Raw genomic sequence first — 27,580 nt, forward strand, 5'->3', positions numbered from 1 at the left:
TAAGATAACAATTTTCATGTGTTGATTCTTAGGAAGTGTCAGAAAGACAGGAAATATTAGACAGGATGATATAATTTTGGATTTGGGTCAAGTTCAACCTGAATTCATAAAAGTACAGTGGAATGATGGTTGCCAGTGGGAGGGGAAGTAGAAAGTGGGAATGGGGAGATTTTAGTCAAAGGGTATAAAGTTTGAGTTAGGTAGATGAAAAGTTATGGTGTAGCATGCTGACTATAGTTAATTACACTGAATTGCATACTTGATATTTGCTAAGAGAGTAGATCTTAAATGTTCATGCCACACACACAAATGATAACTATATGAAGTGGTGAATATGTTATACAAATTAATTTGATTGTGATAATTATTTCATAATTGCTATGGCTTGGATATGATTTGAGGGTGTTCCCCAAGGCTTCATGGGTTGAAATTTACTCCCCATTGTGAGATACTAACAGGGTGGAACAATTCAAGTACAGAGTCCATAGGTGGGGCCTATGGAAAGTGATTAATTATACCTCAATAATGCTGGAAAAATAAAGGTTTTCTTTCTCACACACAAATAAATATGGTAAATTCTTAAATCATCAGAACCTAACTTAGCTTTGATGGTTCACTATCATTAATACTAGTGATCAACATTACAACACATTATAATAAAATATACATATGGTATGTACTTAAGAAAAGCTTGTTTTCCATTTTAATCTATGAAATGATTTAGTATTGTCGGCTTAAGGCAATTATTGATATTATTTCACATGTTCACCAGGAATAAAAGATTCAAGAGGGATCTAGCGAAGTGGTAGAGAGCGTGCTTAGGATACTTGAGGCCGTGGGTTCAGTCCAGAGAACAACAACAACAGACTGAGGCAAATTGTTTACATTATTGTTTCTTCACTCTTCACTTCGACATTAAAAATCTAAAACATAAATTACCTAGTGGTGACAGTTTTAGGCACAAAATATGCTTTATTTGCAACAACAAATGAGGTAGTCATAAAATGTTTACTAAAACGTGTTTGAATTATGCTTTTCAAAGAAGCAAAATGCCGAATTCAAAACTGAATTCTGATTGATGAGTTTCTTATTGTCATGTTAAAGTTAATTTTATTGCTATTCTGCAATTTTTGTCTAAATCTATTATGTTAGAAGAGGGCTGGATAGTCTTTGAAGTTAACACTAGGTTGCAAGGCAGCGGGAGAGTTCACGACAGACCCCCTGTGTTTTTCTGAGTGCTACCTCACCCATCACTCACTCCTGTGGTTCTCTTTTAAGCTCCCCGGACTGCGAGATCGCCACCCTGTTCTCGCCGGGAGCGGGATCTCGCTCTTCCACGCCATCTGCTTCTTGCTGCGTGCTCCGCGGGGTCTACCCATGCTGACGCCAGGGGGCGAGGGAAGGACGGGGCTCCAGACCTTCGAGTTAGGTTTGGGGTCACGTTCTGGACGACTTGGGCCCCAAGTGGAGTTTGGGACCCTAAGGAAAGAGGGTTTGGACGTCAGGGTTTCGAGGGGCTGTTTGGTGGGTGGGAAAAGGAACCGTGTGTGGTGGTTTCTGAGGAAAGCAGCGGAAGTGGCTAGCCTGGCTCTCCCCCGGAGAACTACCTGTGACGTGGCGCCTCATCCCATGGCGGGCGCTTGACGCGCGTGGCGTCATTGTTGGGTTTTGGTGGGCAGAGGCCAGCAGCGCTGCCTGAGTGGAGGGCGGGCCAGCAAATTCCCGCTGATAGCCGCGAGCGGCCCCGAGCCGCCCCTCGGGTCTACGGGGAGCCAGAGCTGCGAACCCCACCTCTGGCGTGTTCTGTACAGCGAGTTGGCTCTCCTGTGAATTTTTTTTTTTTTTTTAATTATTGGGAGGCAAATTGGTAAATGTAAACCTGCACCACTTTTCTAGGTTTCACCTTGCTGTTGGTGAAGGACTTTTACTGCGTGGGGCAGTACACACGCCAAGCAGGGACATATTCAGATATTTATTTTACAGGGCACGCCCTTTTGAGAAGTCTAGTTGTCTGGATCCCCAGAGATTCAAAGACTTACTGCAGTACCGGGAATAAACAATCACGAAGGCGCCCACCCTTGCCCCTAGTTTCAGCCATGCAATGACGTTCAGCAGCTGCCTAAGTGTCTCTTAGGGCTCTACCAGGAAGGTGGCTGTGGACTGAAAACGTCTCTTACCCTCTGTCTTGCTCCATCCACATTTTTTTTGTGAGAATGTTATATTTAAAAAGTTGTTACTGAATATACATGTGCATTTTCATTTTATATTCATGTGTATATTCACTTATTTTTTATTTTCTTTACATAGTATTCAAGATGAATGACAGCCTCTTTGTCAGTCTGGACAGACTTTTGTTAGAATTTGGTAGGTATAAAATGAAAATAAATAGGTAACTGTATTATTATTCGACATTTTAACAATGAAGTAAAGTCACAAGAGAATTGTTTTAGTTTTCCAGTATGAGCAAGATAAAAGTACTAAAGAAGACATGATTCAAAGAATTAATAGTAAGTAGTTTTGCATGTTAAAGATGTTTTTGTCTTAATTTTTATGACATATAGCATAATATATAATTGCCCTGTTTAGGGCAACTTGTAGTTGGCATTGTAACTCTTCTGGAAATTCTCTACTAATTTATTAGTATAAATTCTCTACTAATTCTGGAAATTCTCTACTAATTCTCTCCACTAATAATGAGCTTTTTAACCTAGGCAAAATAGTTGTGATTCACCTACTGTTTTTCAGTAATTTTGTGTATTCTGCATTTAATTACTTTGTGAAGAATTTTGCTTTAAGCAGCAGTGACCCCTAAGGTGCAGTTTAAAAATGTTAGAGTGAAATGTTTCTCTTTAAAGAAATCATCAAAAATTAGGAACCAGAATTGATGCCACATTTTCAGGAATAATAATTCTGTAAATAAGTGAATTGGCTAGTAAATATAAGTGAAGTAGCTGGGCAAATTAAATAAATATAATGCTTTAAATATTTTAGTTCTAAAAATATAACTAATAACTTCTTAATTGTCACAGAAAGATTGAATTTGGTTATTTTTTTCTACAATCAAAAAATAAAATATTATGAAATTATTTAATATTTTCAAGAACTAAGTTTATCTTAAATCATTGGTAAATAACTTATTTACCAATGATTTAAGATAACTGATGGTGTATTTAATAATTAATTGATAGAAATTATGTACTTGTCAATAACAAAATCCTTATGTTAATATAATTAATGAGTAAACATATGCAGGAATTTATAGCATCATAATATGAATTTACCTTAAGTGTCACCTAATCTAGCCCAGCGTACATTCTTCAATTGCAAATACAAATCCTCCTTAGTTTCTGGGGGGCTGTGGTTTTCTACTTTTTAGTACAGGAGCCTTCCCTTCTCAAGCCTCACTTCCTCTCGTTTCTGGCTGTCCTCCTTTTAGGTAAGTTAACATAAACTGTTTTTCTTACTGTATTTGTTTATTTTGAATTTATAAATAAACATTGAAATAAACATTTCCTCTTTTAGAATGCTTTGAAGACATAAAAGAAAACAAATCAACTATTTGTAAGATACATGAAACTATAAATACAACAGATGAGGAAATTGCCCATTACTGTAAACATAGTAATGAAATCAAAGACAACTGTAGTAAGTGAGTATTTGAAAGAAATGAACCTTCAGTAATTGCCATTTGATTTTTTTATTCAAGGTTTCTAGGTTTATAGTTGAAGACATCATTGCTTGTTTTGTTTTGTTTTGGTTTGGTTTTTTGGTATTGGGGGTTGAACTCAGGGTCTTCCTTGTACATGCTAAGCATGTTCTCTACCATTGCCCTAAGTGCTGAATTATGAGATTTCACTAACTTAGATATAGTTAGTATAAATAAAAAATTTTAGTGTAGTCTATGTAAGTCCTATTAGTCTGAAATAATTTCCATTTTTTGACTTTTCAAGATCTTAGTGTTTTTGTTTATGTGGTGCTGGGAATAAAATCCAGGGCCTTATGCATGATAAGCAAGTGCTACCTTGATACATGATAGACAAGAACCACTGAGCTACACTCTGGCTTAAGATCTGTGTGTATAAGGGAATCCAACCTAAAACTTTTCAAGATAAAACACTTCTTTTGAGAAATATCTCTCTAGGTCTTTTGTCCAATTTCTAATCAAGCTATTTCTTTTCTTGCCATTGAATTGTATGACTTCTACTTCAACCATTTTTATGATAGGAAAATATTGGAAGTAACTCTAAATGTTCAACATTAGGGGACTGGTTAAATGAATTTTGGTATATCCAGATGACTGAACACTAGGCAGCCAATAAAATCATGACATAGGTGTATGTTTGACATGGGAAAATGTTAGTAGTATATTGCAAATTGAACAAAGCAGTTTATGCATCATTATTCATAATATGAACCCAATGCATGATGATATATCTATATCTAAGAAAAACCTCAAAGGATGCACATTGAAAAGCTTATAGTGAATATCTTCTCAGTGAGCATATGTTTCTTATGGAATTTTTAAATACTCAGAATATATGCATGTATAATCTTAGACCTTCAAAGTTCCTTTTGGTGAATATTTTTTAAGTATCAGAAATTAAGGGGTTGGGGATATATCTCAGTTGGTAGAGTGCTCACCTGGAATGCACAAGGCCCTGGGTTTAATCCCCAGCACCACAAAAAAAAGAAAGAAAGAAAGAAAAGAAATTAAGACAAATATTTAAGTATAATTTCGGTAAGTGATAAAAGTGGATAAATTTTATGTGAATATGATCTAAGTAATTTTAAAATATATAATTGTAGCAAAATCTTGAAACAATTTTAAAATCATAGTAGTTATTTAATATTGAGAATATGTATGATAGTTTCTTATATATACTCTTCCGTGCTTCCAAATGGGCATATGTACTTTTTTTTTCCTTTTTCATTTTGCATATGTACTTTTTGAATTTGGAAAAAAAATGAAAATAGAGGAAACATTCAAACAATTCTTAGAATGGAAGCTGCCATGGTATATATAGTAATTTTAGTTTTTTTGTATTGGTAATAGTTTTCAAGTTATATAATAAAACAAAAATATATGAGGTGAATATTCATTTTATTCTATCTGATTTGATAATCTATTTTGGCCTAGTTTCAGCCATGCTATATTTGCTTCTTTCCCTGTCATATCTCAAAAACAAATTTTATGTAAAAATTAATGAATATTAATATTTGAGCATATGAGTGTGTGGATATTGATAGTGATGGGGATAGGATATGCAATTTTTTTCTTTTTTTATACTGTTGTATTTATTATTTTAAAAATTGGTTCATATTAATTATACAGAGTAGTAGATTTCATTATGGCATAGGGAATGTTTTCTTGATGTAAACTTGTTTTCTCTAGGAAGACACATTCATTTCTCTTTAAATAATTTTGTTCATTTTTTATTATCTCTGTCAATTTTTTTATTTGTTTATCATTCTGAAGTGCTAATTACAACTATAACTTTTTTCTATAGCTGGAAGCCAACATGTGATGTTTTCCATAAACATGAAGATTATATGCAGGACCAATTTATTATTTATCAAGAAACCATTGAAAAAGACAAGTACAGTATATATATTAACTTAAGTGTATCAGTTTTATAAATTAGTATTATTGGAACATGCTTTGTAAGAATTTAGAAAGTGTGTATTGTGAGGGAATATTTTTTTAAGTAAATGTGATATCTTGGACTGAATCATTGAAGGTCTCCATATTTGTTGTAAAAGCTTGAATATGTTGAGATATTGCCTTAGATATAAACCATTTATCTATCAGCAGCATTTATAGCAAAGTTCTTCAGTTAATGGTATTTATGACTAAACAGTGTAAGCAAACATTTAGGAGGATATTTATTTTTAGAGTAAACATTTTGAAAAATTTGAGGTATTGGTTTTTAAAAGGGATTTTGTGTCAAATTTCAGTTTTTCAGATTGCTAATTTAGTAAAGTGGTTATATACTAATGGAGAAATACCAGTAGTTATGTGAATTTATTTTACTTCATGTAAAATCACATCATGTTAGGGATTAAATGTAATTAATGAATGTAATAAAACAAGGTTAGAGACTTTGAACATGATATATATATAGATTTAAAATTTTACCTAATTTTAAAAACTGAAGTAATTTGAGAACACTTATCAGTTTTTACATTTTACTTAAGAAACACATATGTTGAAGGCCTACTATCTCAAAAATAATAAATAATAAATAAATAAATAAATAAAGAAAGAAAGAAAGAAAGAAAGAAAGAAAGAAAGAGAAAGCCGGGGATAAAGCTCAGTGGTAAAGCACCCTTGATTTCAGTCCCCAATATCAAACAAAAAACCCTCCTAAAATAACTACCCATGTAAAATCTATAATCCATTATTTTCAAAGATGAGTCTTAGGTTAGAACTAAAGTTTAAAATTGGGACTTAATGGCATTAGAAATCTTGTATGTAGATGAGGTTTCTCAGGAAAATATACAGAGCAAAGTGGAGAAAGGCAAAAGTATGCTATCATCCGAAGAGTAGACAGATGGTGGAAAAGATGAAGGAGACTATTAGGTTGTCATTTATAGATCCTGCTTCAATCCCAAAAGAATTTGAGATATTTGTATAAAAATACCACAGTGTTTAAAAAAAAATCAAGGCTACATGTGGTCCTGCATATTGTTTGTTAAAAGTTAAGAAATTAGGCTTTGAAATTCTTAGTAGTCAAGGCATTGATCAAGAAATATGATTAGAGTATTCATTTAAAAAAATTCAATTAGAGGCTGGGGGTGTGACTCAATGGTAGAACATTTTCTTAGGATGCTCAAGGCCCTGGTTTTAATCCTTAGCAGTTTACTTGCTTAGGATAAGTTATAAAGTTTTTCCCGAGACTTGAGAGAAATTTCTCTCCTGGGTCTTCAAAAAGGGGAAATTGGGGAGTGTGGTAATATTTTCAGTAAATTCTTTCAAAAAAGTCCCCATTTTTAATTTTTTACTAATGCATTAAGTTATACATAAGAGTGGTATTCATTTTGACATATTCATAAATGCATATAATTTCCTTCATTTCAACAATCAGTACTGAGGAAGTAGGAAGGAAGTAAGGGCACTAGCTACTTATTTCTGATCTCTCATTCTTGTCCTGAGCATTCATGAAGACTAGTACTGCTAGAATAAATTAGATAATAATGACTTTCTGAATCATGACTTAGCTATGCTGTGTTCTGCCAAAGTTTCTATATGGAAGATGTTAGAAGTGGATATGACTATATAGTATAAACAAGATAGAATATGGTATGCTAATCTCATATGAAACAGGTGACCCAGGCCTAATTTTTCAATGGTATTTCTCTTCTCCCTGGACCATTTTCCCAAGTTATTATATATGTGGGGTCTTAATTTATAAATATACATTTAGAAGAATAGGAACTTATTTGGGGCTCAACTGCTTTATCTTGCTAAAGGGGACAGAGTTTAGCAATACTAAAAAAATTAGATCATTCTTAAAATTCAGACTTGTTGACCCAGTACTTATTAATCATTACTTATTAAACCAGAAGTTTTAAGAAAACTTGATCCTATTCTCTGCTAAGGAGAATAATCATTATAGCATCTTTTAAGAAATTTCTTAATCCAAGAAATAAAATCTTGAGGAATATAAGGACTATATATTTTCAAAAAGTTTACTATGAATATTATTTTTGAAACCAGAATTTGGTAAAAAGAGGATTCAGGAATATATTTTCTGTAGGACTGGGGATGTATAGCTCAATGAGTGAGGCTCTCGGTGCAGTCCCTAACACTGAGGCTGAGGGTATATTTTCTGTGAAGAACTGTATTGAGTACTTTCAGTGTTATAGATCATGATTGGCAAACATTTTTTGTAAAATACCAGATAGTAAGTTTTGTAACTCAACTTTACTATGTGGTACAAGATGGCTTTAGGCCATATATAAATAAATGAGATATGATCCAATAAAACCTTATTGGATAGTGTAATTTGAACTTCATATAATTTTATTATGTCATGGAGTATATTTCGAGTTTTTTTCAATAATTTAAAAACCATTCTTAGTTCACAGACAATAGAGGATGGATTAGATTTGGCACATAGGCAGCCTGGGGATGTAGCTCAGTGGTAGAGCACTTGCAAGGCTCTAGATTCAATCCTCAGTATCTCCTCCCCTAACCCATCACAAAGTTTTGGCACATAGGCAGTAGTAATCAACTCCTTTGTCCGTATGGGTCAAATAAGAAAGAAGTCTTAATTTTCTTTTGTAAGAATAATGCCTCACTTACGACTTGTGCCTAAATAGTTGGTCACCCATTATTAGTTGAATTGATATAGAAGAGTTCCTCCAAATGACTCAAATTTTTTTCATAAGAATACTTGTGAGGTATACATGATTGATTATGAACCCATGTAATAGTTTCAGCTAAAGAAAATTAAAGGAGATTTAAAAGGCATAGTTACAGAGGTCAGAACCCAGGGAGCATAGATATTTAAGAAGGTATAACTGATATTGGACAAATTATATTGTTATATCCTGTGTTATATCCTGTGCATGAATGAATATGTAACAACAAATCCCATCATTATGTACAACTGTAATGCACCAATAAAAAATGTGGGGAAAAAAAGGTGTGACTAAAAGAACCCAGTTCTGCAATGTCAGTTAGGATGAACATGAAAAAGAGATCATTTGATTGAACAATTTAGATCATTGATGACCATGGAAAGAATAATGTCATTATACTGGTGGGAGCGGAAGTTAAATTGAAGAAGATTAACTAGGTGAGGAAGAAAAAAAGTGTAGCTGAGAAGTGTCTTGTGGTTAAAGAAAATTGAAGGACAGACAATAATGAGGGAAATACAGACAAATAGATGTTTGAATTGCTTTTTATACTTAATTTAGGAGACTTTAACAAGTGATATTTATTAGGTTTTTAGATCTATTCTACATCATTTATTTTTAACAGAAAAATGTATCATGATTATGTATGTCAGTATAAAGAAGTTTTGAAGCAATACCAACTAAAATATTCAGAAACACCCTTTTCACGTGAATATTATGAGAAGAAAAGAGAACATGAAGAAATTCAAGAGAGTGTTGGCATGTTCTGAACAACTAAAAATGAATGAAACTATTCTTATGGAATTTCTAGGTATTAACCTTTCTGTAATATGTTGCTTTAATTATTATAACTTTGTACTGAGAAGAATATAATATATCAGTCTCAACTATGACTTTTTTTCAGTGCCTGCACCCTTTCCATCACTTAACAAGTGGACATTACACATGTATCCACAATAGTATTTCTATTTATAATTTTATTATATAAGTATTGTTTCTGTATTTTAATTATTATTTTGTTTTCCTGGTGAGAGCTTCATAGATTTGTTTTTGTGTTTAATTCACATTTTAAAGGTCACTTTAAGGTCTTTTGGGATTAGTTCTCATGTACATGTGATCAAAAGTAAGTAATTTTAAGGGGAATAAAATTGTATGTGTATTTGGCTTTAAAGTGGCATATCAACAATCAAACTAATGAAAATGTCATCTTGCTTTCTCTTATCAAAGAAGTTCTGATTAAATTGATTAATTATTACTTGTTATGATAGATGATGGTAAGGAAGTGAGTCAACAATTATTCACTAATATTTAAAAATTCATTGGGTACTTACCTTGTGTCAGGCAGTACTGAAGAAATTACAAAGCTCTCTTGCAAGGAGCTCACAGTTTAGTAGAGGAGAAAGAAAAATAAAGAATTCTAATACAGTATCACTGTAATAGATGCTAAAGTAATTCTTAATTGGTCTAAGTCTCACCTGTTTGTCAGAGAGATCTTTCTTGATGCTGAACTTGAAATTTTAATCCTCTTTCAACCTCCACAATCCTTTATATGCTTTTCTATCAGATTATAACTCCTATGTTTGTACTAAGTCTTCTTTATCCCTGTATTCTACCTTGCTTCCTTTCTGTTTCATCCTAAACCATTCTTTTATCTCCTCTGCTGCTTTTTATCCTTCATGTTTTGGTTTGAGCCTATTATATTTTTATGAACATTTGTTGTTTATCTCTGCATTAACTTCTTAGTGGGAAAGGGCAGAGGTTAGTTGGTAGATGAAGTACAGAAAGTATAAGGGAGTTGGATATGAATTGGGGTGAGATGTAAAGTTGCATGTCAAACAAGAAGAGGTAGATGGAGGTAGGAAGAATTAAAGATTAGGATTTAAATATCTATTTCTAAAATTTAAACTGATACTTTTGGTAATAACTTAGCTTTATAAATAATATTCACCTGAAATGTTTGTTCTAGCATATAAGTCACATATTTTTAAGGCAGGATAGGAAGTTCTGATAAAATTTTTCTAAGTTCTTGTTCACTGTTACTCTTCTATTCATTTCTAAATTCTAGATAGATAATAAAGAAACTTAAGTAATTGTGTTAATTAATAACCATGTAGGATGTCTATTAATAGCAGATAAATTTTCTACTTGAAATTGAGTCTAAATCCTCCCTAAACAGAATGTCCAGATGAAAGTTCTCAGTTTTACAGGGTGCATTGATGAACCTTATAAGGCAAGAAAAGGGAAATTGGGTGGATTTTTAATGTTGATTTTGGAATAATACATGATGGAAGCATAAAAAGTTAAATTGGGACCTGAATTTATTATATTTTATTAGTCATCCCAATGACACAGTGAACTTAGTTTAAAAAAACCAAATAACACCTTGTGAAAATATTTAACTGAATGAAAAAATTCTAACAAATATTTTTGATGGATGTTACTTTTAAGTTAATAGAGATCAATATTAACTTATCTTCATTAGTCTGCCAAATATTTATATTTATCTTACCTGTTTCAGAAACAGTGCTTATTGCTTATATATACCACACATATAAATGACATTATATAATATTAACTATTTCTGACATAGTACATTTATTTTTTTAATTTTTTTAAGAGAGAGAGAGAGGAGAGAGAGAGAGAGAGAGAGAGAGAGAGAGAGAGAGAGAGAGAGAGAATTTTTTAATATTTATTTTTTAGTTATCGGCAGACACAACATCTTTGTTTGTACGTGGTGCTGAGAATCGAACCCGGGCCGCACACATGCCAGGCGAGCGCGCTACCACTTGAGCCACATCCCCAGTCCAGTACATTTATTTTAAATGTAAGGTTTACTTGCACAGCATAGTTCATTAACATAAAAAGAGTTAATCTGAGATGTAAAACACAAGATATCCTCAAACATGCCAACAGTTTTACCAAAAGTTCATCTGAATTGAAGAAAGAAGCAGATGAAGCAGAAATGGAAATTAATTCATTAAACAAGGTATATATTTTGTTATTGTTCCTAAAATATGTATTAATGTATAATAGTGTGTTAGTAGACACCTTAGAAGAGCTGTTAAGATAGCCTCAATGTGGACAAAGGCCAATTGATAAGCTTTAGATCACTTTGAAGCCAAAATGTATTTCAGGTGTGGAATTTATTTAACTCTGAATTTGGGGAAATAGGTTGGCTTTTGGGAGGGCATGATGAAGGATCAAGATGTAGGTTAAGAGGAATTTACTTACTGACTTGTGGTGCAGTAGGTTAAACCCAAGGCCTCATGTATACTAGGCTCTGGATTTGATCCACTGGTACCTAATACCTCTGGCCCTGTAACAGGAATTTAAAAGCATTGAAAAAGTAACAGTGTTTTCAAAAAGGTGAACAGAAAATAGTTTAAATAATTTAATCTTGCAAAATTTACAACTGTAGTTTATAATTTTTAGGAAGCCAGTCTAGAAACAGTTAAGCTTTTAAGGTTTTATTGAATATTTTTAGTATCATCCATTGAATTATGGCTTTGATTCACATACATACAAGAACTCATCAAAATCATTTTATAAATTTTGAGAAAAAATTGAAAATTAAATTTTCTAAATTTTTTGAAAATTAGATTTTATAGTGATCATTCATAGTTATAAGGTACAAAATAATATCAATATAATTTTATTTTTTTCTAAATATTTATTTGTTAGTTTTAGGAGGACACATATCTTTATTTTATTTTTTTTGTGGTCCTGAGGATCAAACCCTGTGCCTCATGCATGCTATGCGAGCACTCTACCACTGAGCCATAACCCCAGCGCCCCCAGCAATATAATTTAAATAATGAGAGAAAAATGGATGCTATTTCATTTAAAATATGTGATAAGTATGTCCCTATGTAAATATTCAATGTCTATTTTGCTTATGATTATTCTTTTAAAAAATGGAAATTATTGATATTTATGATTGAAAATTTAGTAGTAAGGAAAAGTTAAAGGGGTATGATTTAATATTGATGTAACTCTTAATGACTTTCAATAGAAGATAGTAAATTCTGCCAAAAATACAAATCTTGTGATTCTACAGAAAAAAACTCATATTCATTAATTAAGATAAAACGTTCTTCTTTGCAGGTAATTATTTTATTTTCCTTTCCCATTTTTCTTTTTAGCTGATTGCAAGGCTTTATGAAACCAAGAATCTTTCAGAAACTCTTGAAGAAAAGAAAAAAAAGTACAGAAAAGATAAAGGAATTGAAAGAAAGGTATAGGTAAATTTTAAAATTGAATTTTATGTGACCAGAGATTCTGCATCAAAAAGTTTGATTCTGTATTCTATCCTCTTTTTTTGTTGTTCTGATTAGTTATACATGACAGCAGAATGCATTTCATTTCATTGTACACAAATGGAGCACAACTTTTCATTTCTCTGGTTGTACATGATGTAGAGTCACCAATTTGTGCAGTCATATATATACCTAAGGTGATAATGTCCTCATTCCACCATCTTTCCTACCCCCATTCCTGTTCTCCTTCCCTCCCTCCCCTTTGCCCAATCCAAAGTCCCTTCATTCTTTCCATGCCCCCTCCCCTCATTATGGATCACCATCCACTTATCAGAGAGAACATTCAGCCTTTGGTTTTGGGGGATTGGCTTACTTTGCTTAACATGATATTCTCCAACTCCATCCATTTACCTGAAAATAACAGAATTTTATTTCTCTTTTAATACTGAGTAATATTCTGTTCTGTGTATATATACCACAGTTTCTTTATCTGTTCATCTATTGAAAGGCATTCAGATCAGACAGTTTTGTTATTGTGAATTGAGCTGCTATAAAAATTGATGAGGCTGTATCACTATAGTATGCTGATCTTAAATCCTTTGGGTATAGACAGAGGAGTGGGAAAGCTGGGTCAAATGGTGGTTTTATTCGTAGTTCTCTGAGGAATCTCCATACTGCTTTCCAGAGTGATTGCACCAATTTGCAGCGTACCTTTTCCCCACATCCTCCCAGCATTTTTTGTTGCTTGTATACTTGATAATTGCCATTCGGACTGGAATGAGATGAAATCTTAGAGTAGTTTTGATTTGCATTTCTCTAATTACTAGAGATGTTGAATATTTTTTGTATATTTGTTGATGGATTGTATATCTTCTTCTGAGAAGTGTCTATTCAGTTTCGTAGACCATTTGTTGATTGGGTTATTTGTTTTTTGTTGTTGTTGTTGTTGTTTTTTTTGGTGTTAAGTTTTTTGAGTTCTTTATATATCCTGGAAGTTAGTGCTTCATCTGATGTGTGTCTAGTAAAGATGTTCTCCCACTCCGTGGGCTCTGTCTTCATGTTATTTATCTTTTCCTTTGATGAGAAGAAGCTGTTAGTTTGAATCCATTCCATTTATTGATTCTTGATTTTATTTCTTGTGCTTTAGGAGTCTGATCAAGGAAGTCAGGACCTAATCTGACATGATGAAGATTTGGGCCTACTTTTCCTTCTATTAGGCACTGGGTCTCTGGTCTAATTCCTAGGTCCTTGATCCATTTTGAGTTGAGTTTTGTACATGATAAGAGAGAGAAATTTAATTTCATTTTGCTGCATATGATTTCCAGTTTTCCCAGCATCATGTGTTGAAGAGGCTATCTTTCCTCCAATGTATGTTTTCTACACCTTTGTCATGCAGGCTATCTTCTATTAATTTCTTATGAAAAATATTAATTTAAGGGGTTGAGGTTGTGGCTCAATGGTGGAGTGCTGCCTAGCGCTTGTGGGGCCCTGGGTTCGATCCTCAGCACCACATAATAAATAAATAAATTTAAAAAACCTATTGTATCCAACTATAACTAAAAAATAAAATATTTTTTAAAATATGAATTTAAATGTTTTGAACTATCATTATTTAATATGCTTTAGTGAGGCTGAGGATATTATAATTGTAGAGGGAGAGAGGGTAGCAACAGCACATCTGATGCACAATCCACCTTTTTATCATCTTGTCACCAACTTGTTTAGTTCTTTCTTTATCATGGAGAGTGTAGATGAGCCTATAATTGTGACTTAATCCATGACATCATATGTTTCCTTGTTTTTTTGTCCTGTTTTTTGATCAAATAGACCTTAGTGATGGAAGCATGAAGAAAAAGTCATTAATTTTTCTCTTAAAGAAAAATAGATGTGTTACTCTTGCTGTTTCTGATCTACTTTCTATTTTTTTTTTCTTTTTGCCTGTGCCCTTTTTTCATTCTAAATTTCCATTCCTCAGTCTTCATTGCCTTTGTGCTGATTTTTCAACACACTCTTCTTGAGTTTATTTCCCTGAACCCACTTCCTTGGATCTGTTATTTGCTTGACCTCCTCCCTAACATGTTGCACTCCCACATATCATATCTATGACAGTATGTATTTAGTTTTATGATGAAATTGATTTTAAAAAATAGGCAAACATACAGAATTTTGCTTTGCCAACAATGATTTAACATAAAATTCTGTATGTTGAGAGGAACTTATATAAATATTTAGTCATTTTTTACTCAGTGTATACAGTAGCACCCCCTTATTCATGGTTTTGCTTTCCATGATTTCAATTACCTGTAGTCAACCATGATCCAGAAATATTAGATAGAAAATTCTGGAAATAAACAATTAAATTGCATGCTGTTCTGAATAGTCTAATGAAATTTCATGTCATTGTACTCTATCCCACCTGGGATGTGAATCATCACTTTGTTCAGTATGTCTAAACTGTATACATTACCTGCCTGTTAGTTACTTAGTGGCCATTTCAATTATCCCATTGAATGTTATATTATCATGGTGCTGGTGTTCAAGTAACCCTTATTTTACTTAAAAATTACCCCAAAGTGAAAGATTAGTGATTCTGGCAATTTGGATATGTTGAATAGAAGCTGTAAAATGCTTTATTTAAGTGAAAAGGTGAAAGTTCTTAACATAAGGGAAAAAACAGTTTTATGCTTAGGATGCCAAGATCTGTGATTAGATTTATCTGTCCATGAAATTGTGAAGAAGGAAAAATAAATTTATGCTAGTTTTGCTATCATACCTCACACTGCAAAAGTTAGGCCACAGCTGAGTGTGGGGGTACATGCCTTGGGATACTAAGACAGGAGGATTGCAAGTTGGAGACCAGCCTCAGCAACTTAGGCCCTAAGCAGCTTAGAGATAACTTGTCTCAAAATTTAAAAAAATAAATATAAAGGACTGGAGATGTAGCTCAGTGACTAAGTACTCTTGGGTTAAATCCACCACAGGAGGAAAAAAAGCTACAATGTGTAATAAGTGCTTGCTTAGTTAAGATGGAAAAGGTGTTAAATTTGTCTATGTATGTATATGTAAAGTTCGGTACTGGGGAACTTATCATGTATCCTAAATTGATAAGGTAAAATCAGTGTATTTTGATAGCATTTATTCTACTTCATTGATTTAGGAAGAAGTCAATGAAATTATCTTTCAGTAAAAAACTTAAAAGACCCACTTATGATGTATTATTGTTTTAATGATTTCTGTATTCATGGTAGTTGATTTGTTTCCAAATCAGTCTTTTTAAAGTCTAAAGTACTCTGAAATCTAAAATGTTACTTTTATGATTAGACTTTTGGTTTAAGATGTTTTTGATATGTTTGAAAAGTCATTAAAAATGACTTATGTTTGCCGGATGTATTGATGCATGTCTGTAATCCCAGTGACTTGAGAGGCTGAGGCAGAAGGCTTGGAAGTTTGAAGCCTCAGCAACTTAAGGCCCTAAGCAACTAAATGAGACTCTGTCTCAAAATATAAAAAGGCCTGGGGATATGGCTCAGTTGCTAAGTGTCCCTTGGTTCAATTCCTAGTACCAAAACAAAAAGAATGATTATGTCTTAAAAATAAAATTGTGACATACTGAGAAGACTACTGGACTTAATCAGAAAAGGTGTTTTACCTCTGACACTATTATCAAGTAATTTGATAATATTGTACAAAAGTCTGTTAAAAATCTCTGGAACTGGGGCTGGGGGTGTGGCTCAAGTGGTAGCGCGCTTGCCTGGCATGTGTATGGCCTGGATTCTATCCTCAGTACCACATGCAAACAAAAGATGTTGTGTCCACCGAAAAACTAAAAAATAAATATTTTTAAAAAAATTCTCTCTCTCTCTCTCTCTCTCTCTCTCTCTCTCTCTCTCTCTCTCTTTAAAAAAAAATCTCTGGAACTTAGTTTCATTATTTGCAAAGTGGAGTATTTTAACTACATAGTATCTAAATATCCCTTCTAGCTTCAGAATATGTTAATTTTTACTTAGCTCATATTTAATGTAATCTATTCTTCTCTTTAGAATTTTTGAAAAAGATAGGCATATGCTTGTATTGAATAAAATCCCTCAAAGCACTCAATTATTTCTTCCTTATGAACCTCATAAATTAGTAAGACCAAAAAAGATGCATTCTTCAGAACCAAGAGTTACAGGTACAGAATTGTTTATTATTTAATAACTTTATTTGTTTGGGTAAACCCACAGAAGGAGAAATAAAAATAAATTTTAGTTATCATTTGACGTGAGCAAGAACAAACAGTACTGGAGACTTACAGACTCAGGAAAGTACTGCTTTGAGTTGGAGAGCAAACGAGAAATGTCTTCTCTACATATTTTTTCCCTCTGAGAAGAAAACTTTTTACATAAAATGTGTTCTGGTTGGATTGCTCAGCTGTCAGAGGAATATAAGTAATTATATATTTTTATTTGAGGAATTATATTGTCATATGTATGATTTCTATGGGTAGCATACTTGTGTTAATAGTGTTTGAGACTTGGTCATTGAGACATTTGAATTAGATTTCATTCAAGGGTCCATAGATTAACTAGTTTAACTATATTATCTGTCTCCCCTCCATCATTACTATTATTACTTTGTCTTTTTTGGTTATGGATTCTAAAGATACAGTTTTGTCAGTTGGTCATTTTATCATTTCATATTTAATTGCTATCATAGTGAATATAGAGTGATAAATTAAGAGATGTGATGTTTAAAAATTGTGTACTTAAATTTAAATTTAATATTCATATAGACTTGATTGTCTAAATGATAAGGTTAGATTAAATGGTGGAGATGAGGACCAGGGTTGTAGCTAAGTGGTAGAGTGCAAACTTAGTGTGCATAAGGCCCTGGGTTCAATCCTCAGTATGAGGAAAAAAGTCAGAGATGATGTTTGATTCTATCTTCAGGATTGATTTTAAGTAGTATTACTTAATAATCTAGATAAAAAAGAAGAAATTTTTGTGCAGCAGTCAAATCTTGCCAATATTGACTTCAGACAAAAGGAAAAAGACCCACACGTAGGTATTTCTTTTTGAATAATATAGATTAAATACTTGCTTTTGTTAAATGAGAGTAATGTACTACACTTGAGACAGAGATGTGTGTGTGTGCAGGTGTGTGTTATAAATATATTAAATCAGCCATTAGCATAACCTTTGGGATCTAAAAAAATTAAAATTTGAATATGACATTCTGAATATAGACTATAATATGCTCCATTGCTTTCAACATAATGGAAAAAATATTTTAAAATACCAAGCCCTATATCTATTAAACCAAAAACTTGAAAAATCTCTGGAAGAAGAAACACTGATTGGATTGAAGAAGGAAATTATAACCTGGGACATGCATAGGATAATTCTGTTAACAAAATAGAGATCCAGGGACAATCAATAGGATAATTTGTTGGGCTCCTTCAGAGGGAGTTAAGTAACTTAACACATGTTCATCTTTGTTTCTCTACTTTGCCTTTGGTCAGCCTCAGTAATGGGATGACTGACTCCAGGTGGAAGCAGTGAGTAGGGGAGCCTGGGTAAGAGAAACTGGCTCGTGTCCTGGGTGGTTCTTGATGCCTGTGAAAAATAAGGACTACACCAACCAAATAACTAACTGCTGATATTGCATATCTTTATTTTCCCTTGAAAACAGTCCAGAAGGAATTCCTCAATGAAAAAAAAATTTGTCCTTTCACTGATTTGTAATTAATACAGACACTAAAATGAAACTTAAGTCTAAATATGTATAATAGAAATCTAAAATTACAGATGATTTTAATATGGGATGAAGGTAGATAAATGAGTAAAACAAATGTTTACCGATGTTTTTAATTTTTTGGTGGTGGAGGGGTAGTAGATGTAGGGAGAAAATATAAATGCTGATTAAGTATACATTCTGGAAAAATGTAAATTTATGTCTGTATGTCAAATATTTAAGAAAATCATCAGAAGAGAAATGGAAGGTGTAATTTTTTTAAAAGTAGAAGAAAAAAAGATAAAAATTATGTCAACAGAGTGGAAACAACAGTTAGCATTTAGATAGAAAACAAACAAGATGCTGGAAAAAGTTCTGAACAGATAAACAATCATAAAAATCTGACTGGGTTAAACCACTATTAGAAGACAGAGGTACTTGTATGGGATATATTTTAAAAATACAGTTACATACTATTAAAACAGAATAGCTGAAACAATTTTACAAATAAAGGCTAAAAATAAAAAATGGAAAGTATGAATCAGGCAAATACAAACAAAAAAGCAAGTGTAACAATATATAGAAATAACAATGTCATATTAAATGGAGTTCAAGATGAAAAGCATTAGCTTTTCAAATATATATATTTCTTATTTTTTAAAGAGAACAGTTCATTGAGAAATCATAAAAACCATGTTGCACCAAATTATGCAAAGCAAAAATTGGCAGAACATCTATCATAACAAAAACAATGAAATAAACTTTCCATTTAAGCCAGATATTTTTAGGGAAAATTAAAGGCTGTGAATGAACATAATAAAGCAGTGGCTTACATGTTAATATAAAACAAATTTTATTTAAAGTTAAAAATGAAGTATTAGCTCTTTCATATGTAAATAAAAAAGAAAGTTCATGCTTCAGTCTTTTAATTTGTTGTTTTACTTTTCTGTATTCTGTTTCAAAGATTTTAGAGGATAGAGGGACACAGAGCAGATCATCAATTGAGAAATGGCAAGATTTTCTTAATTAGTTATAATATGCAGGGAATAAATTTTAAAAAGATTTACCTTAACTGTTATAAAAATAGTTATTATATTTATTATAAACATCAAATTCATTGAGGGTTTTGAATTTGTTTTCCAGTATTTGTATGTCTTATATGTAGTAGTTTCAATTAATGTATATAAGCATTATATTGATAATGATGATGATAAGGTTGAAATGCCAATGAAATGAGAGAACCTTGTATAGCTTTAGCAAATGTTTATTGTTTTTTTTTTTAGTTTTATTGATTTTATTTTTTTAAGTACACAACAGCGGAATGCATTACAATTCTTATTACACATATAGAGTACAATTTTTCATATCTTTGTATATAGAGTATGTTCAATTCATGCCTTTTTACATGTACTTTTTTTTTTTTTGCATTGCAATTCTTATTACACATATATACTGCTGGGTTTCTGTTCTCTCGACTAAAAGGCTCAGAGTTTACTCCAGTTAAACTGGGCTGACTGGTCTGTGCAAAATAACCACACAAGAGACACAAATATCTTTTTCTTTGGGGTTACTGTGACGGCTCCTCTGACCTTAATGGTTCACAGGAATAGAGAGAGCGAGAGCACACACTGAACCCTTTTATTGAGGAGAAGCTATTCAAATGAGGCAAGGGGTCAGGTTTAAGGGGGCTGAGTCTATCTTCATGATGTCCACTGTCAGCAGGTTGGACTGACACCTGGGTAGGCCACACCCAAGGACACAGTAAGAGAAGGGGACACACAAGGCACTTCCATGGAAGATTCTATCCTAAACAGGGCAAGGGATTATATTACAAAGGAGCAGGTGAGCATAGCTTCACCCATGGGGCTGTAGCAAGACACACCCATGCACAAGACACTGTCCCTCGAATCCCAGAAGGGTGGGGAAAGCTCTGCCACATTTCTGTGACTGAGCACCTCAGAACCCAGTCGGGGAGTGTGACTCAGTCACATGTAAGGTTGGTCTCCCACAATATACCACAATTTTTCATTTCTCTGTTTGTATATAAAGTATGTTGATACCCAATTCGAGTCTTCATACATGTACTTCAGATATTGATGTCCATCAAATTCCATGGTCCTTGCTAATCCCCTGCCTCTCCTTTTCCCTCTCACCCTTCTTCCCTATCTAGAATTCATCTAATCCTCCCATGCTCCCCATCCCTACCCCACTATGAGTCAGCCTCCTTATATCAGAGAAAATATTCAGCATTTGGTTTTTAGGGATTGGCTAACTTCACTTAGCATTATCTTCTTCAATGCCATCCATTTACCTACAAATGCCATGATTTTATTCTCTTTTAATGATGAGTAAAATTCTATTGTGTATATATGCCACATTTTTTTTAATCTATTCATCCACTGACGGGTCATCTAGGTTGGCTCCAAAGTTTAGGTATTGTGAATTGTGCTGCTATAAACATTGATGTGGCTGTGTCCCTGTAGTATATTGTTTTTCAGTCCTTTAGGTATAGACTGAGGAGAGGGATAGATGGGTCAAATGGTGGTTCCATTCCCAGATTGCCAAGGAATCTTTATATTGCTTTCTTTATTGGCTGTACCAATTTGTAGTCCCACCAGCAATGTATGAGTGTACCTTTCTCCCCACATCGTATTTAGTCAATTCAGTGCTTTCTTTTTTTCTTTCAGGTATTTAATGATTCTGGTGTGAATAACAATTCAAAATGTTCACATGTTACTGCTATTAAAAGTTCACAAAATTTTATGCAGTTCAGGTTTTATAATAGCCACCTATTTTTTTTAAAAAAAATTTAATCTTGTTTTTAATATACAAATTATCTGTGTTAATTTTTGAGTTTTGCACCTGGTGAGGTATGATTCATTGGGCTCAGGTTTAAAAAAGATAATATTTAAGTTAACAAAGTTTCAATCATATGTATTAAGATAAAGAAACTTAGTTTTAAAATTACCCAGTTTTCTGTTTTTCTATATTCAGATCTCTCTCCCTTTGGAATACATTTCTTTCAGTCTATTCTGAGTGAGTACAAGTGTACATTCAGCAATGTGGATTTCCTGGTGAAAAACCATGTACTCAGCAAAAAGGACAGAATTCTCTTGCTCTGGGGTCTTCTATTGGATTCTCCAATCTACCTGTGTGTTTGACCTTCTCTTGTCAGAATGGGTTCCTCCCCATGCTGGACACACTAGGAAACTGCCAGTTTCTTTGCTTTATTTTGTAATTATCTTAAACTGACTTCTCTTTCTGCTTTTTCCTCACCAAAACCAGTCCTTATACAGGCGTGGTGGTGCACACCTGTAATCCCAGCCTCTGGGGAGGCTGAGACAGGAGGATCTAGAGTTAAAAGCCAGCCTCAGCAAAACGGAGGCACTAAGCAACTTAGTGACATCCTGTCTCTAAATAAAATACAAAATAGTGTTGGGTATGTTGCACAGTGGTTAAGCATCCCTGGGTTCAATCCTTAGTACCAAAAAACAAAACAAAACAAACAAACAATAAAACCCCCAGTGAACTAGCTGGGTACCATAGCATGTGCCTGTTATCCCAGCTATCTGGAAGCTGAGGCAAGAAGATCAATTGAACTAAGGAATTCAGGGTCAGAGTGCACAGTGTAGAGAGATCTGTCACCAAAACAAAACAAAACTAAACAAATAACTTTATTCCTGCCCTGTGTAATGGATAATTTCTTTCCGAGTTGCCATGTGGAATGTGGATGAGCCATGTCATGTCTTGTGAGCTGCATGGCTTACACATTTGCTTTCCAAAGGAGTCAACCTGATGTGATCTAAAAGGTCCTGTATTATATAAATTCTGATTTTCTTAGAAACTGGCCATCTTTATTCAGCTCAACTAGTGTGCTGCTCCTAATGGTCTCTGCATTAATATTAGTGCAACACAAAAGAGCAGTGGGCCTCAACCATTATTTTCCACCTGTTTCAATCCAAATATTTATCAGGACTACTTCAGGACTTTTTGTATAAAAATCCCGCCCCTCTTATATAGGTTAATATGCTTAGGCATTGGGTGAAGAGGAAGAGCTGGAAGAGTATGGTTGGATCTGGTGCAGTGCAACCATTCTGGTGTGCTTGGGACTCCCCCAGTTTCACCACTGAGTTCATGTCATAGGAAATCCTTCCATCCTGGCAAATGGGATAGCTGACCATCTGCATGGTCTGGGACCCAGGCCTTTGTTGCTACTTAGCTGGACTTTCATGGCAGCCTTCTAGCCAACCTCCCTTACCTTACCACCCTCAACTCCAGTGAAAATGCAAATCTGACCTGCTGAAGGACCAAGTAATTGGCAATGGTATTTGCTGCATGCTTGCAGCCATGTTATATAAGCCTTGTGTCATAAGGACACACTTCAGAAATATCATTTTCTGGAAGCCACAAATCAGAGCCATCTTGTATAGTTAAACCAATCTGCTGTCCTGCCTTCCGGATATGTGGGCATGCCATGGACTTCCACACATGGCCACTGCATCTACATGCCCCCTTTTCTCTGTCTAGCAACTTCATATTCACTAAATCCTGATTGTCTTTTGTTGCCTCCCAAGAAACCTTCCTTGTCATAGCAGCAATAATCCTTCCTCCGATACATGTTTCCTCTCTCCCTGTTGACTCTGGGACTGGGGTTCATGTAGCACCAGACAGCTAAGAAGATCATTTCTCCCATGATCATTGGCAAAACAACTAATGGAAGAATGGAAAGTACTTTGTGAGATGGTTCAATCACAAATTCACTTTTTGTATATTAAAATAGTGATTTTTCAAACATTACTTTAAATAAATTTTTTTTTCCAATTTTTCGGTTTTGGACCCCAGTCTCAAATTTAACCAAATGAAATCTTATGGAATAGAGCCCTATGTAAAAGACAGAAGCACTTAGAAGAAATAAAAATTGGAAGTGAGGGTATAGGAGGTTAGCTATATCTTTTTTTATATTTAACTTAGAGACAATTTACCACTGAGCCACATCCCTAGCAATTTTTATTTTTTATTTTTGTTTTGAGACAGGGTCTCACTTGGTTGCTTAGGGCCTCACTAAGTTGCTGAGGCTGGCCTCAAACTTGGGATCCTCCTATTTATCCTCTGCAGTCATTGGAATTATATGCGTGTGCCACTGTACCTGCCTGTGAACCGTATCTTAATTAACCTCCCTTAATCTTCACTAAGGTCAGATCTTGCTATATTCATGGATTCCTAGCACTCTGGGAACACTAGGTGAAAAGGGAGTCCTGGGAATCAAATCATGGCATTTGCAGGTAAATGATGGAGTTGGAAAATATCATGCTAAGTAAAGTAAGCCAATCCCCAAAAAACAAAAGCCAAATATTTTCTCTTGATAATATTTTTTCTTGATGCTGATCCATAATGTACATAGGGGGAGCATGGGAGAAATGGAGGAATTTTGGATAGGGCTAAGGGGAGGGAAGGGACGGGAGGGGGGCTTGGGGTAGGAAAGATGGTGGAATGAGTTGATCATCATTACCCTAGGTACATGTATGAAGACACAAATGGTGTGACTCTACTTTGTGTAAAACCAGAGAAATGAAAAATTGTGCTCCATATGTTTACTATGAATTGAAATGTATTCTGCTGTCATGTATAATAAATTAGAATAAATAAATAAATAAATAAATGAGGAAAAAGAATAAAAGGAAAGAAAGGGACTCCTGCAGTCTGAAGTATCTTTAATTACCCGAGGCCGGGGAGTGAGGCGCTGGACTCTGCTCCAGCCTCAACCAGGGCACTACCACTTGTTAACACAGTTGCCTCGGATGAAGGGCACTGCTGCTTAAAAATATAAAACAAAACCAAAACTGTTTGCAAGAGTTTAGAGCACTGACTGGCACTCTGCTCTGAGTGCCTGAAAGGAACAGGTGGTGATCTATTTTAATGAGTGGCAAGTACCTAATGATTGAAAATAGACCTTGTTGGAAAAAAATATAACTCAGACATTGCCAGGACCAGATACCTGTTAGTACACAATATTAACAATGCTGGAGTGGTGGCACCAAATAAATTAGTTATGTCACATCAACTAAGGTGACATTAACCATCATGGTCAGGTGGTTAATCAAATGTCAATTCAGTCCTCAAGGTTCCCCCTGTGACAGGTGAGTTCCCAAGAGAAATTAAAACCCCTTTATCTTGCTGACCTTATGTATCTGATAAGAGTGGAACTGAAAGTGGGCTGCCCATTGTCCAGGATGAGAAATGAGTCAGCAAACAAACCCTGCCAGAGGGCACCTCTTCAACTTTCACCTTTGGGCAATTTGATGGATGGTGGCACCATTAAACACTCCTATCTCCAGTTCCTCTTAGCTAGAGACTAGTGTCATTTCTTTGGGTGTCTTCCTTCCCACCCCTCTTTTGGTGCCCCTTCTCTTGCCAGAGTGGGGATTCCTTCAGCATAGAGGACTTGGAAAGTGTCCTACAAGGTGGGAACAATGGTTTGATATAATTGTATGGGAGAGAGCATCAATTTGTGGCTACCAAAAAAGAAAAAAAAAAGCCTGCATCAGTAGGTTCTGAGTTCCACTGTAGATAAGGGTGTGTCACCCCTTGCTAATGGCTATGTACCTGCCACCTCACTTGTCCCATCCTCCACTCAATATGGAAGGTCCAGTCTGAAAGGATATAGCTGTCTAATAAACCCATGGATATGGGCTGTGGTTACTGATAAAAGCTTAGGGTGTCTGCTTTCTTCCTTGCTACTTTATGGCTTCCAGAAACCATGAAAGATGAGGGTGTGGTAGCAAGGAAAAAGCACAGACTTTAGAGACAGATGGACTTGGTTTCCAATCCTAGCTCTCATTTACCCCCAAATGACCTTAACCAAGTGATTCAGCTTCTGAGACACAGCATCATTTCCTTTGTCACCCAGGCCAGCTTGGGGTCTGCTGTCACCTCAAAGTCTTATAAATTGCTGTAGTTAGTGAAAAATTCCCTATTTGAAGATTTATAGCTTTTCTATGAGCAGCCTCCTTGCTCATTGCAGCAGAAACCTTTGCTAGTCCTGGATTTGAATCTTGGTTGGAATGACTTGACCTGAGCCTGGTTTTCTCTTTTGCAACTTGGGATTAGGGTGCCTAACTGAGTTGTTGAAGATCAGTGACATGTTTATAAAGAAAGAGCACATTGCTTACTTCAGTGTCTCTCCTGTTAAAGACATCTACTATTGGGCCATCAGTCTACTAAATCTCCCTATCACCTGCCTCTGTCTTTTCTTTTTCATTTTAGCATAACCATCCAAATAGGAATAAGTCTGAACTCTGTGCTAGGGATAAGAGAAATGAAGATAAGTTCCTGGATTTTATTATTCAAAAAGATCATAATAGAAGAATTCTAGCTGGGCGCTGTGGCACATGTCCATAATCCCAGTCTCTTGGGAAGCTAAAACAGGAGAATTGCAAGTTCATGGCAAGTTTCAGTTACTTAGCAAGGTCCTAAGCAACTTAGAGAGACCCTGTTTAAAAAAAAAAAAAAACTGGCGGGTGTGTGGCTCAGTGGTTAAACAAACCTCTGATGATCCCTTGCCTCCTTATATCAGAATAGTTGTGACCATATTTAGGAGGAATTGGAGAGATCTAGAAAGGGAGGTAACTGAATATAATCTTTATTCTTCAAAATTTTTAGATATAGGACACTAAAAATCATCAAAGTATGAATATTTTGACAATATAAAAAATAAAATCTTTCTGAATGGGTGAAAGTAGCATGCATCAAATTAAAAGATAAACATCCAACTAGGGAAAAATAATTGCACATATGTAATCATCAAAGCTGTTTTCTTTACTATACAAAGAGTTTCTTTAGCATCTGAAGATAATCATGACTATCTTAAAAAAACAAAAACAAAAGTCATGAATAAATAATTCACAGAAAAAGAAAATCCATTCAAATTTTCAAATGTTAACTTTATACCAATGAAAGAAACCACCAGAAAATAAGGCAAAACCACATTCCTGATGAAGCTGTGCCCCTGCAGTGAATCCAGCAGGGCTGGCCTTGGATAATAACCAACCAGGGCCAGCCCTGGCTGCCTCATTCCCGTGGTCACTGATTCAGCGGATTGTGTGTGCCCTGGGCCTCAGAGTGTTGATGAGGCAGTTCATCTTTGATTTTCCTTTTCATCCCTCATGACAACCACCACATAGCATTTCCTAGAATCTGGCTGAGGTCCCACTACCAGGGGAGGCTCAGAACCAGAATGTCTGGAAAAGTCGCCCATGGCCATGAAGGGGGCAGAGCCACCCCGGAGGGGTGGTTGCTTTAGTGAGTTGGCAGCTGTAGTGTGTGATGAGGCTACCTCCAGATGCTAGCAGGGAATGGAAAATTAGTCCCCAGGAGGAATGTTGAAGTCACTGGAGCTGCTTCCAGTGACTTGGACAGATGTCTATAGTCTTCCCTGCCATCCTGGGCCAGGGAGACTCTTCAGCCTACGTGTGGGGCAGTGTTTTCTGAGAGCCTGGATGGGACATATCTGGGACCTAGTGAGCATTCCGTAAGTTCTTGGAACAGTGCTGGGGGCATAACATCTATTTTTTCCCGTCACAATCCCATGAAGTATGCTGTTCCCATTTTAGAGATGAGGCAGCTGAGGCTCAGAGGCTCAAAAACCAGTCTTGGATGAAAAATGATTGTGCCAGGATTCTCCATGTAGGTAACATGGGCAGAAGAGCCTGTCTATCAGTGTCATACCTCCTGACAGCAGATTGTGTACAGGTGAATCCTGAGGAATCTCCAGAGCATCTTGTCTGCTCCCAGTTTCCACTGCTTCCACTGAGAAAGAGGCTAAGTGTTGACAAACATGTCAGTTAGTGTTTCCCAGGAAATTACCCTGTATCCTTCCAGAAGCAATGCTGTGTGGTAGGGCAGCAGAAGACTCCAGGAGCCATTATGGGTTGAGGAGGCCATTTGCACATGAGCCCTCCTTCTCTCCCAGCCCTGGCTCTGGGCTCCACACCTCTTCAGCATTTTCCTTCTGTGCCATACAATGGGCCACTTCCCTGTGGCCAGCTGTATTATTATCCAGAATCTGGATGTTTCCTGTCTGCACTGCTTGTTTCCTGGCGGGAATGAACTCTGCCTTTCTGGTGCACGTGAAGATTTGACCCATTTGTGTCTGTGGGAAGTTTTACTGACCTACTGTCCCCTTTCTGACTCCTTCACAGCTCTGGGGTTTGAGTGGAGCAGCTGGGTGGCCTAACACATGTCTTTCACATTCT

At 35.0% G+C, this 27,580-nt stretch overlaps 1 pseudogene; it reads left to right on the forward strand.

Moving 5' to 3' along the window:
- The first annotated feature begins 2,315 nt into the window (after positions 1-2,315).
- LOC143387430 (protein SIX6OS1-like) lies at positions 2,316-27,173 on the forward strand (annotated as a pseudogene).
- The last annotated feature ends 407 nt before the right edge of the window (positions 27,174-27,580 follow it).

The sequence above is a fragment of the Callospermophilus lateralis genome (genome assembly GCF_048772815.1).
Source record: "Callospermophilus lateralis isolate mCalLat2 chromosome 11 unlocalized genomic scaffold, mCalLat2.hap1 SUPER_11_unloc_2, whole genome shotgun sequence".
In the NCBI taxonomy this organism is placed as follows: domain Eukaryota; kingdom Metazoa; phylum Chordata; class Mammalia; order Rodentia; family Sciuridae; genus Callospermophilus; species Callospermophilus lateralis.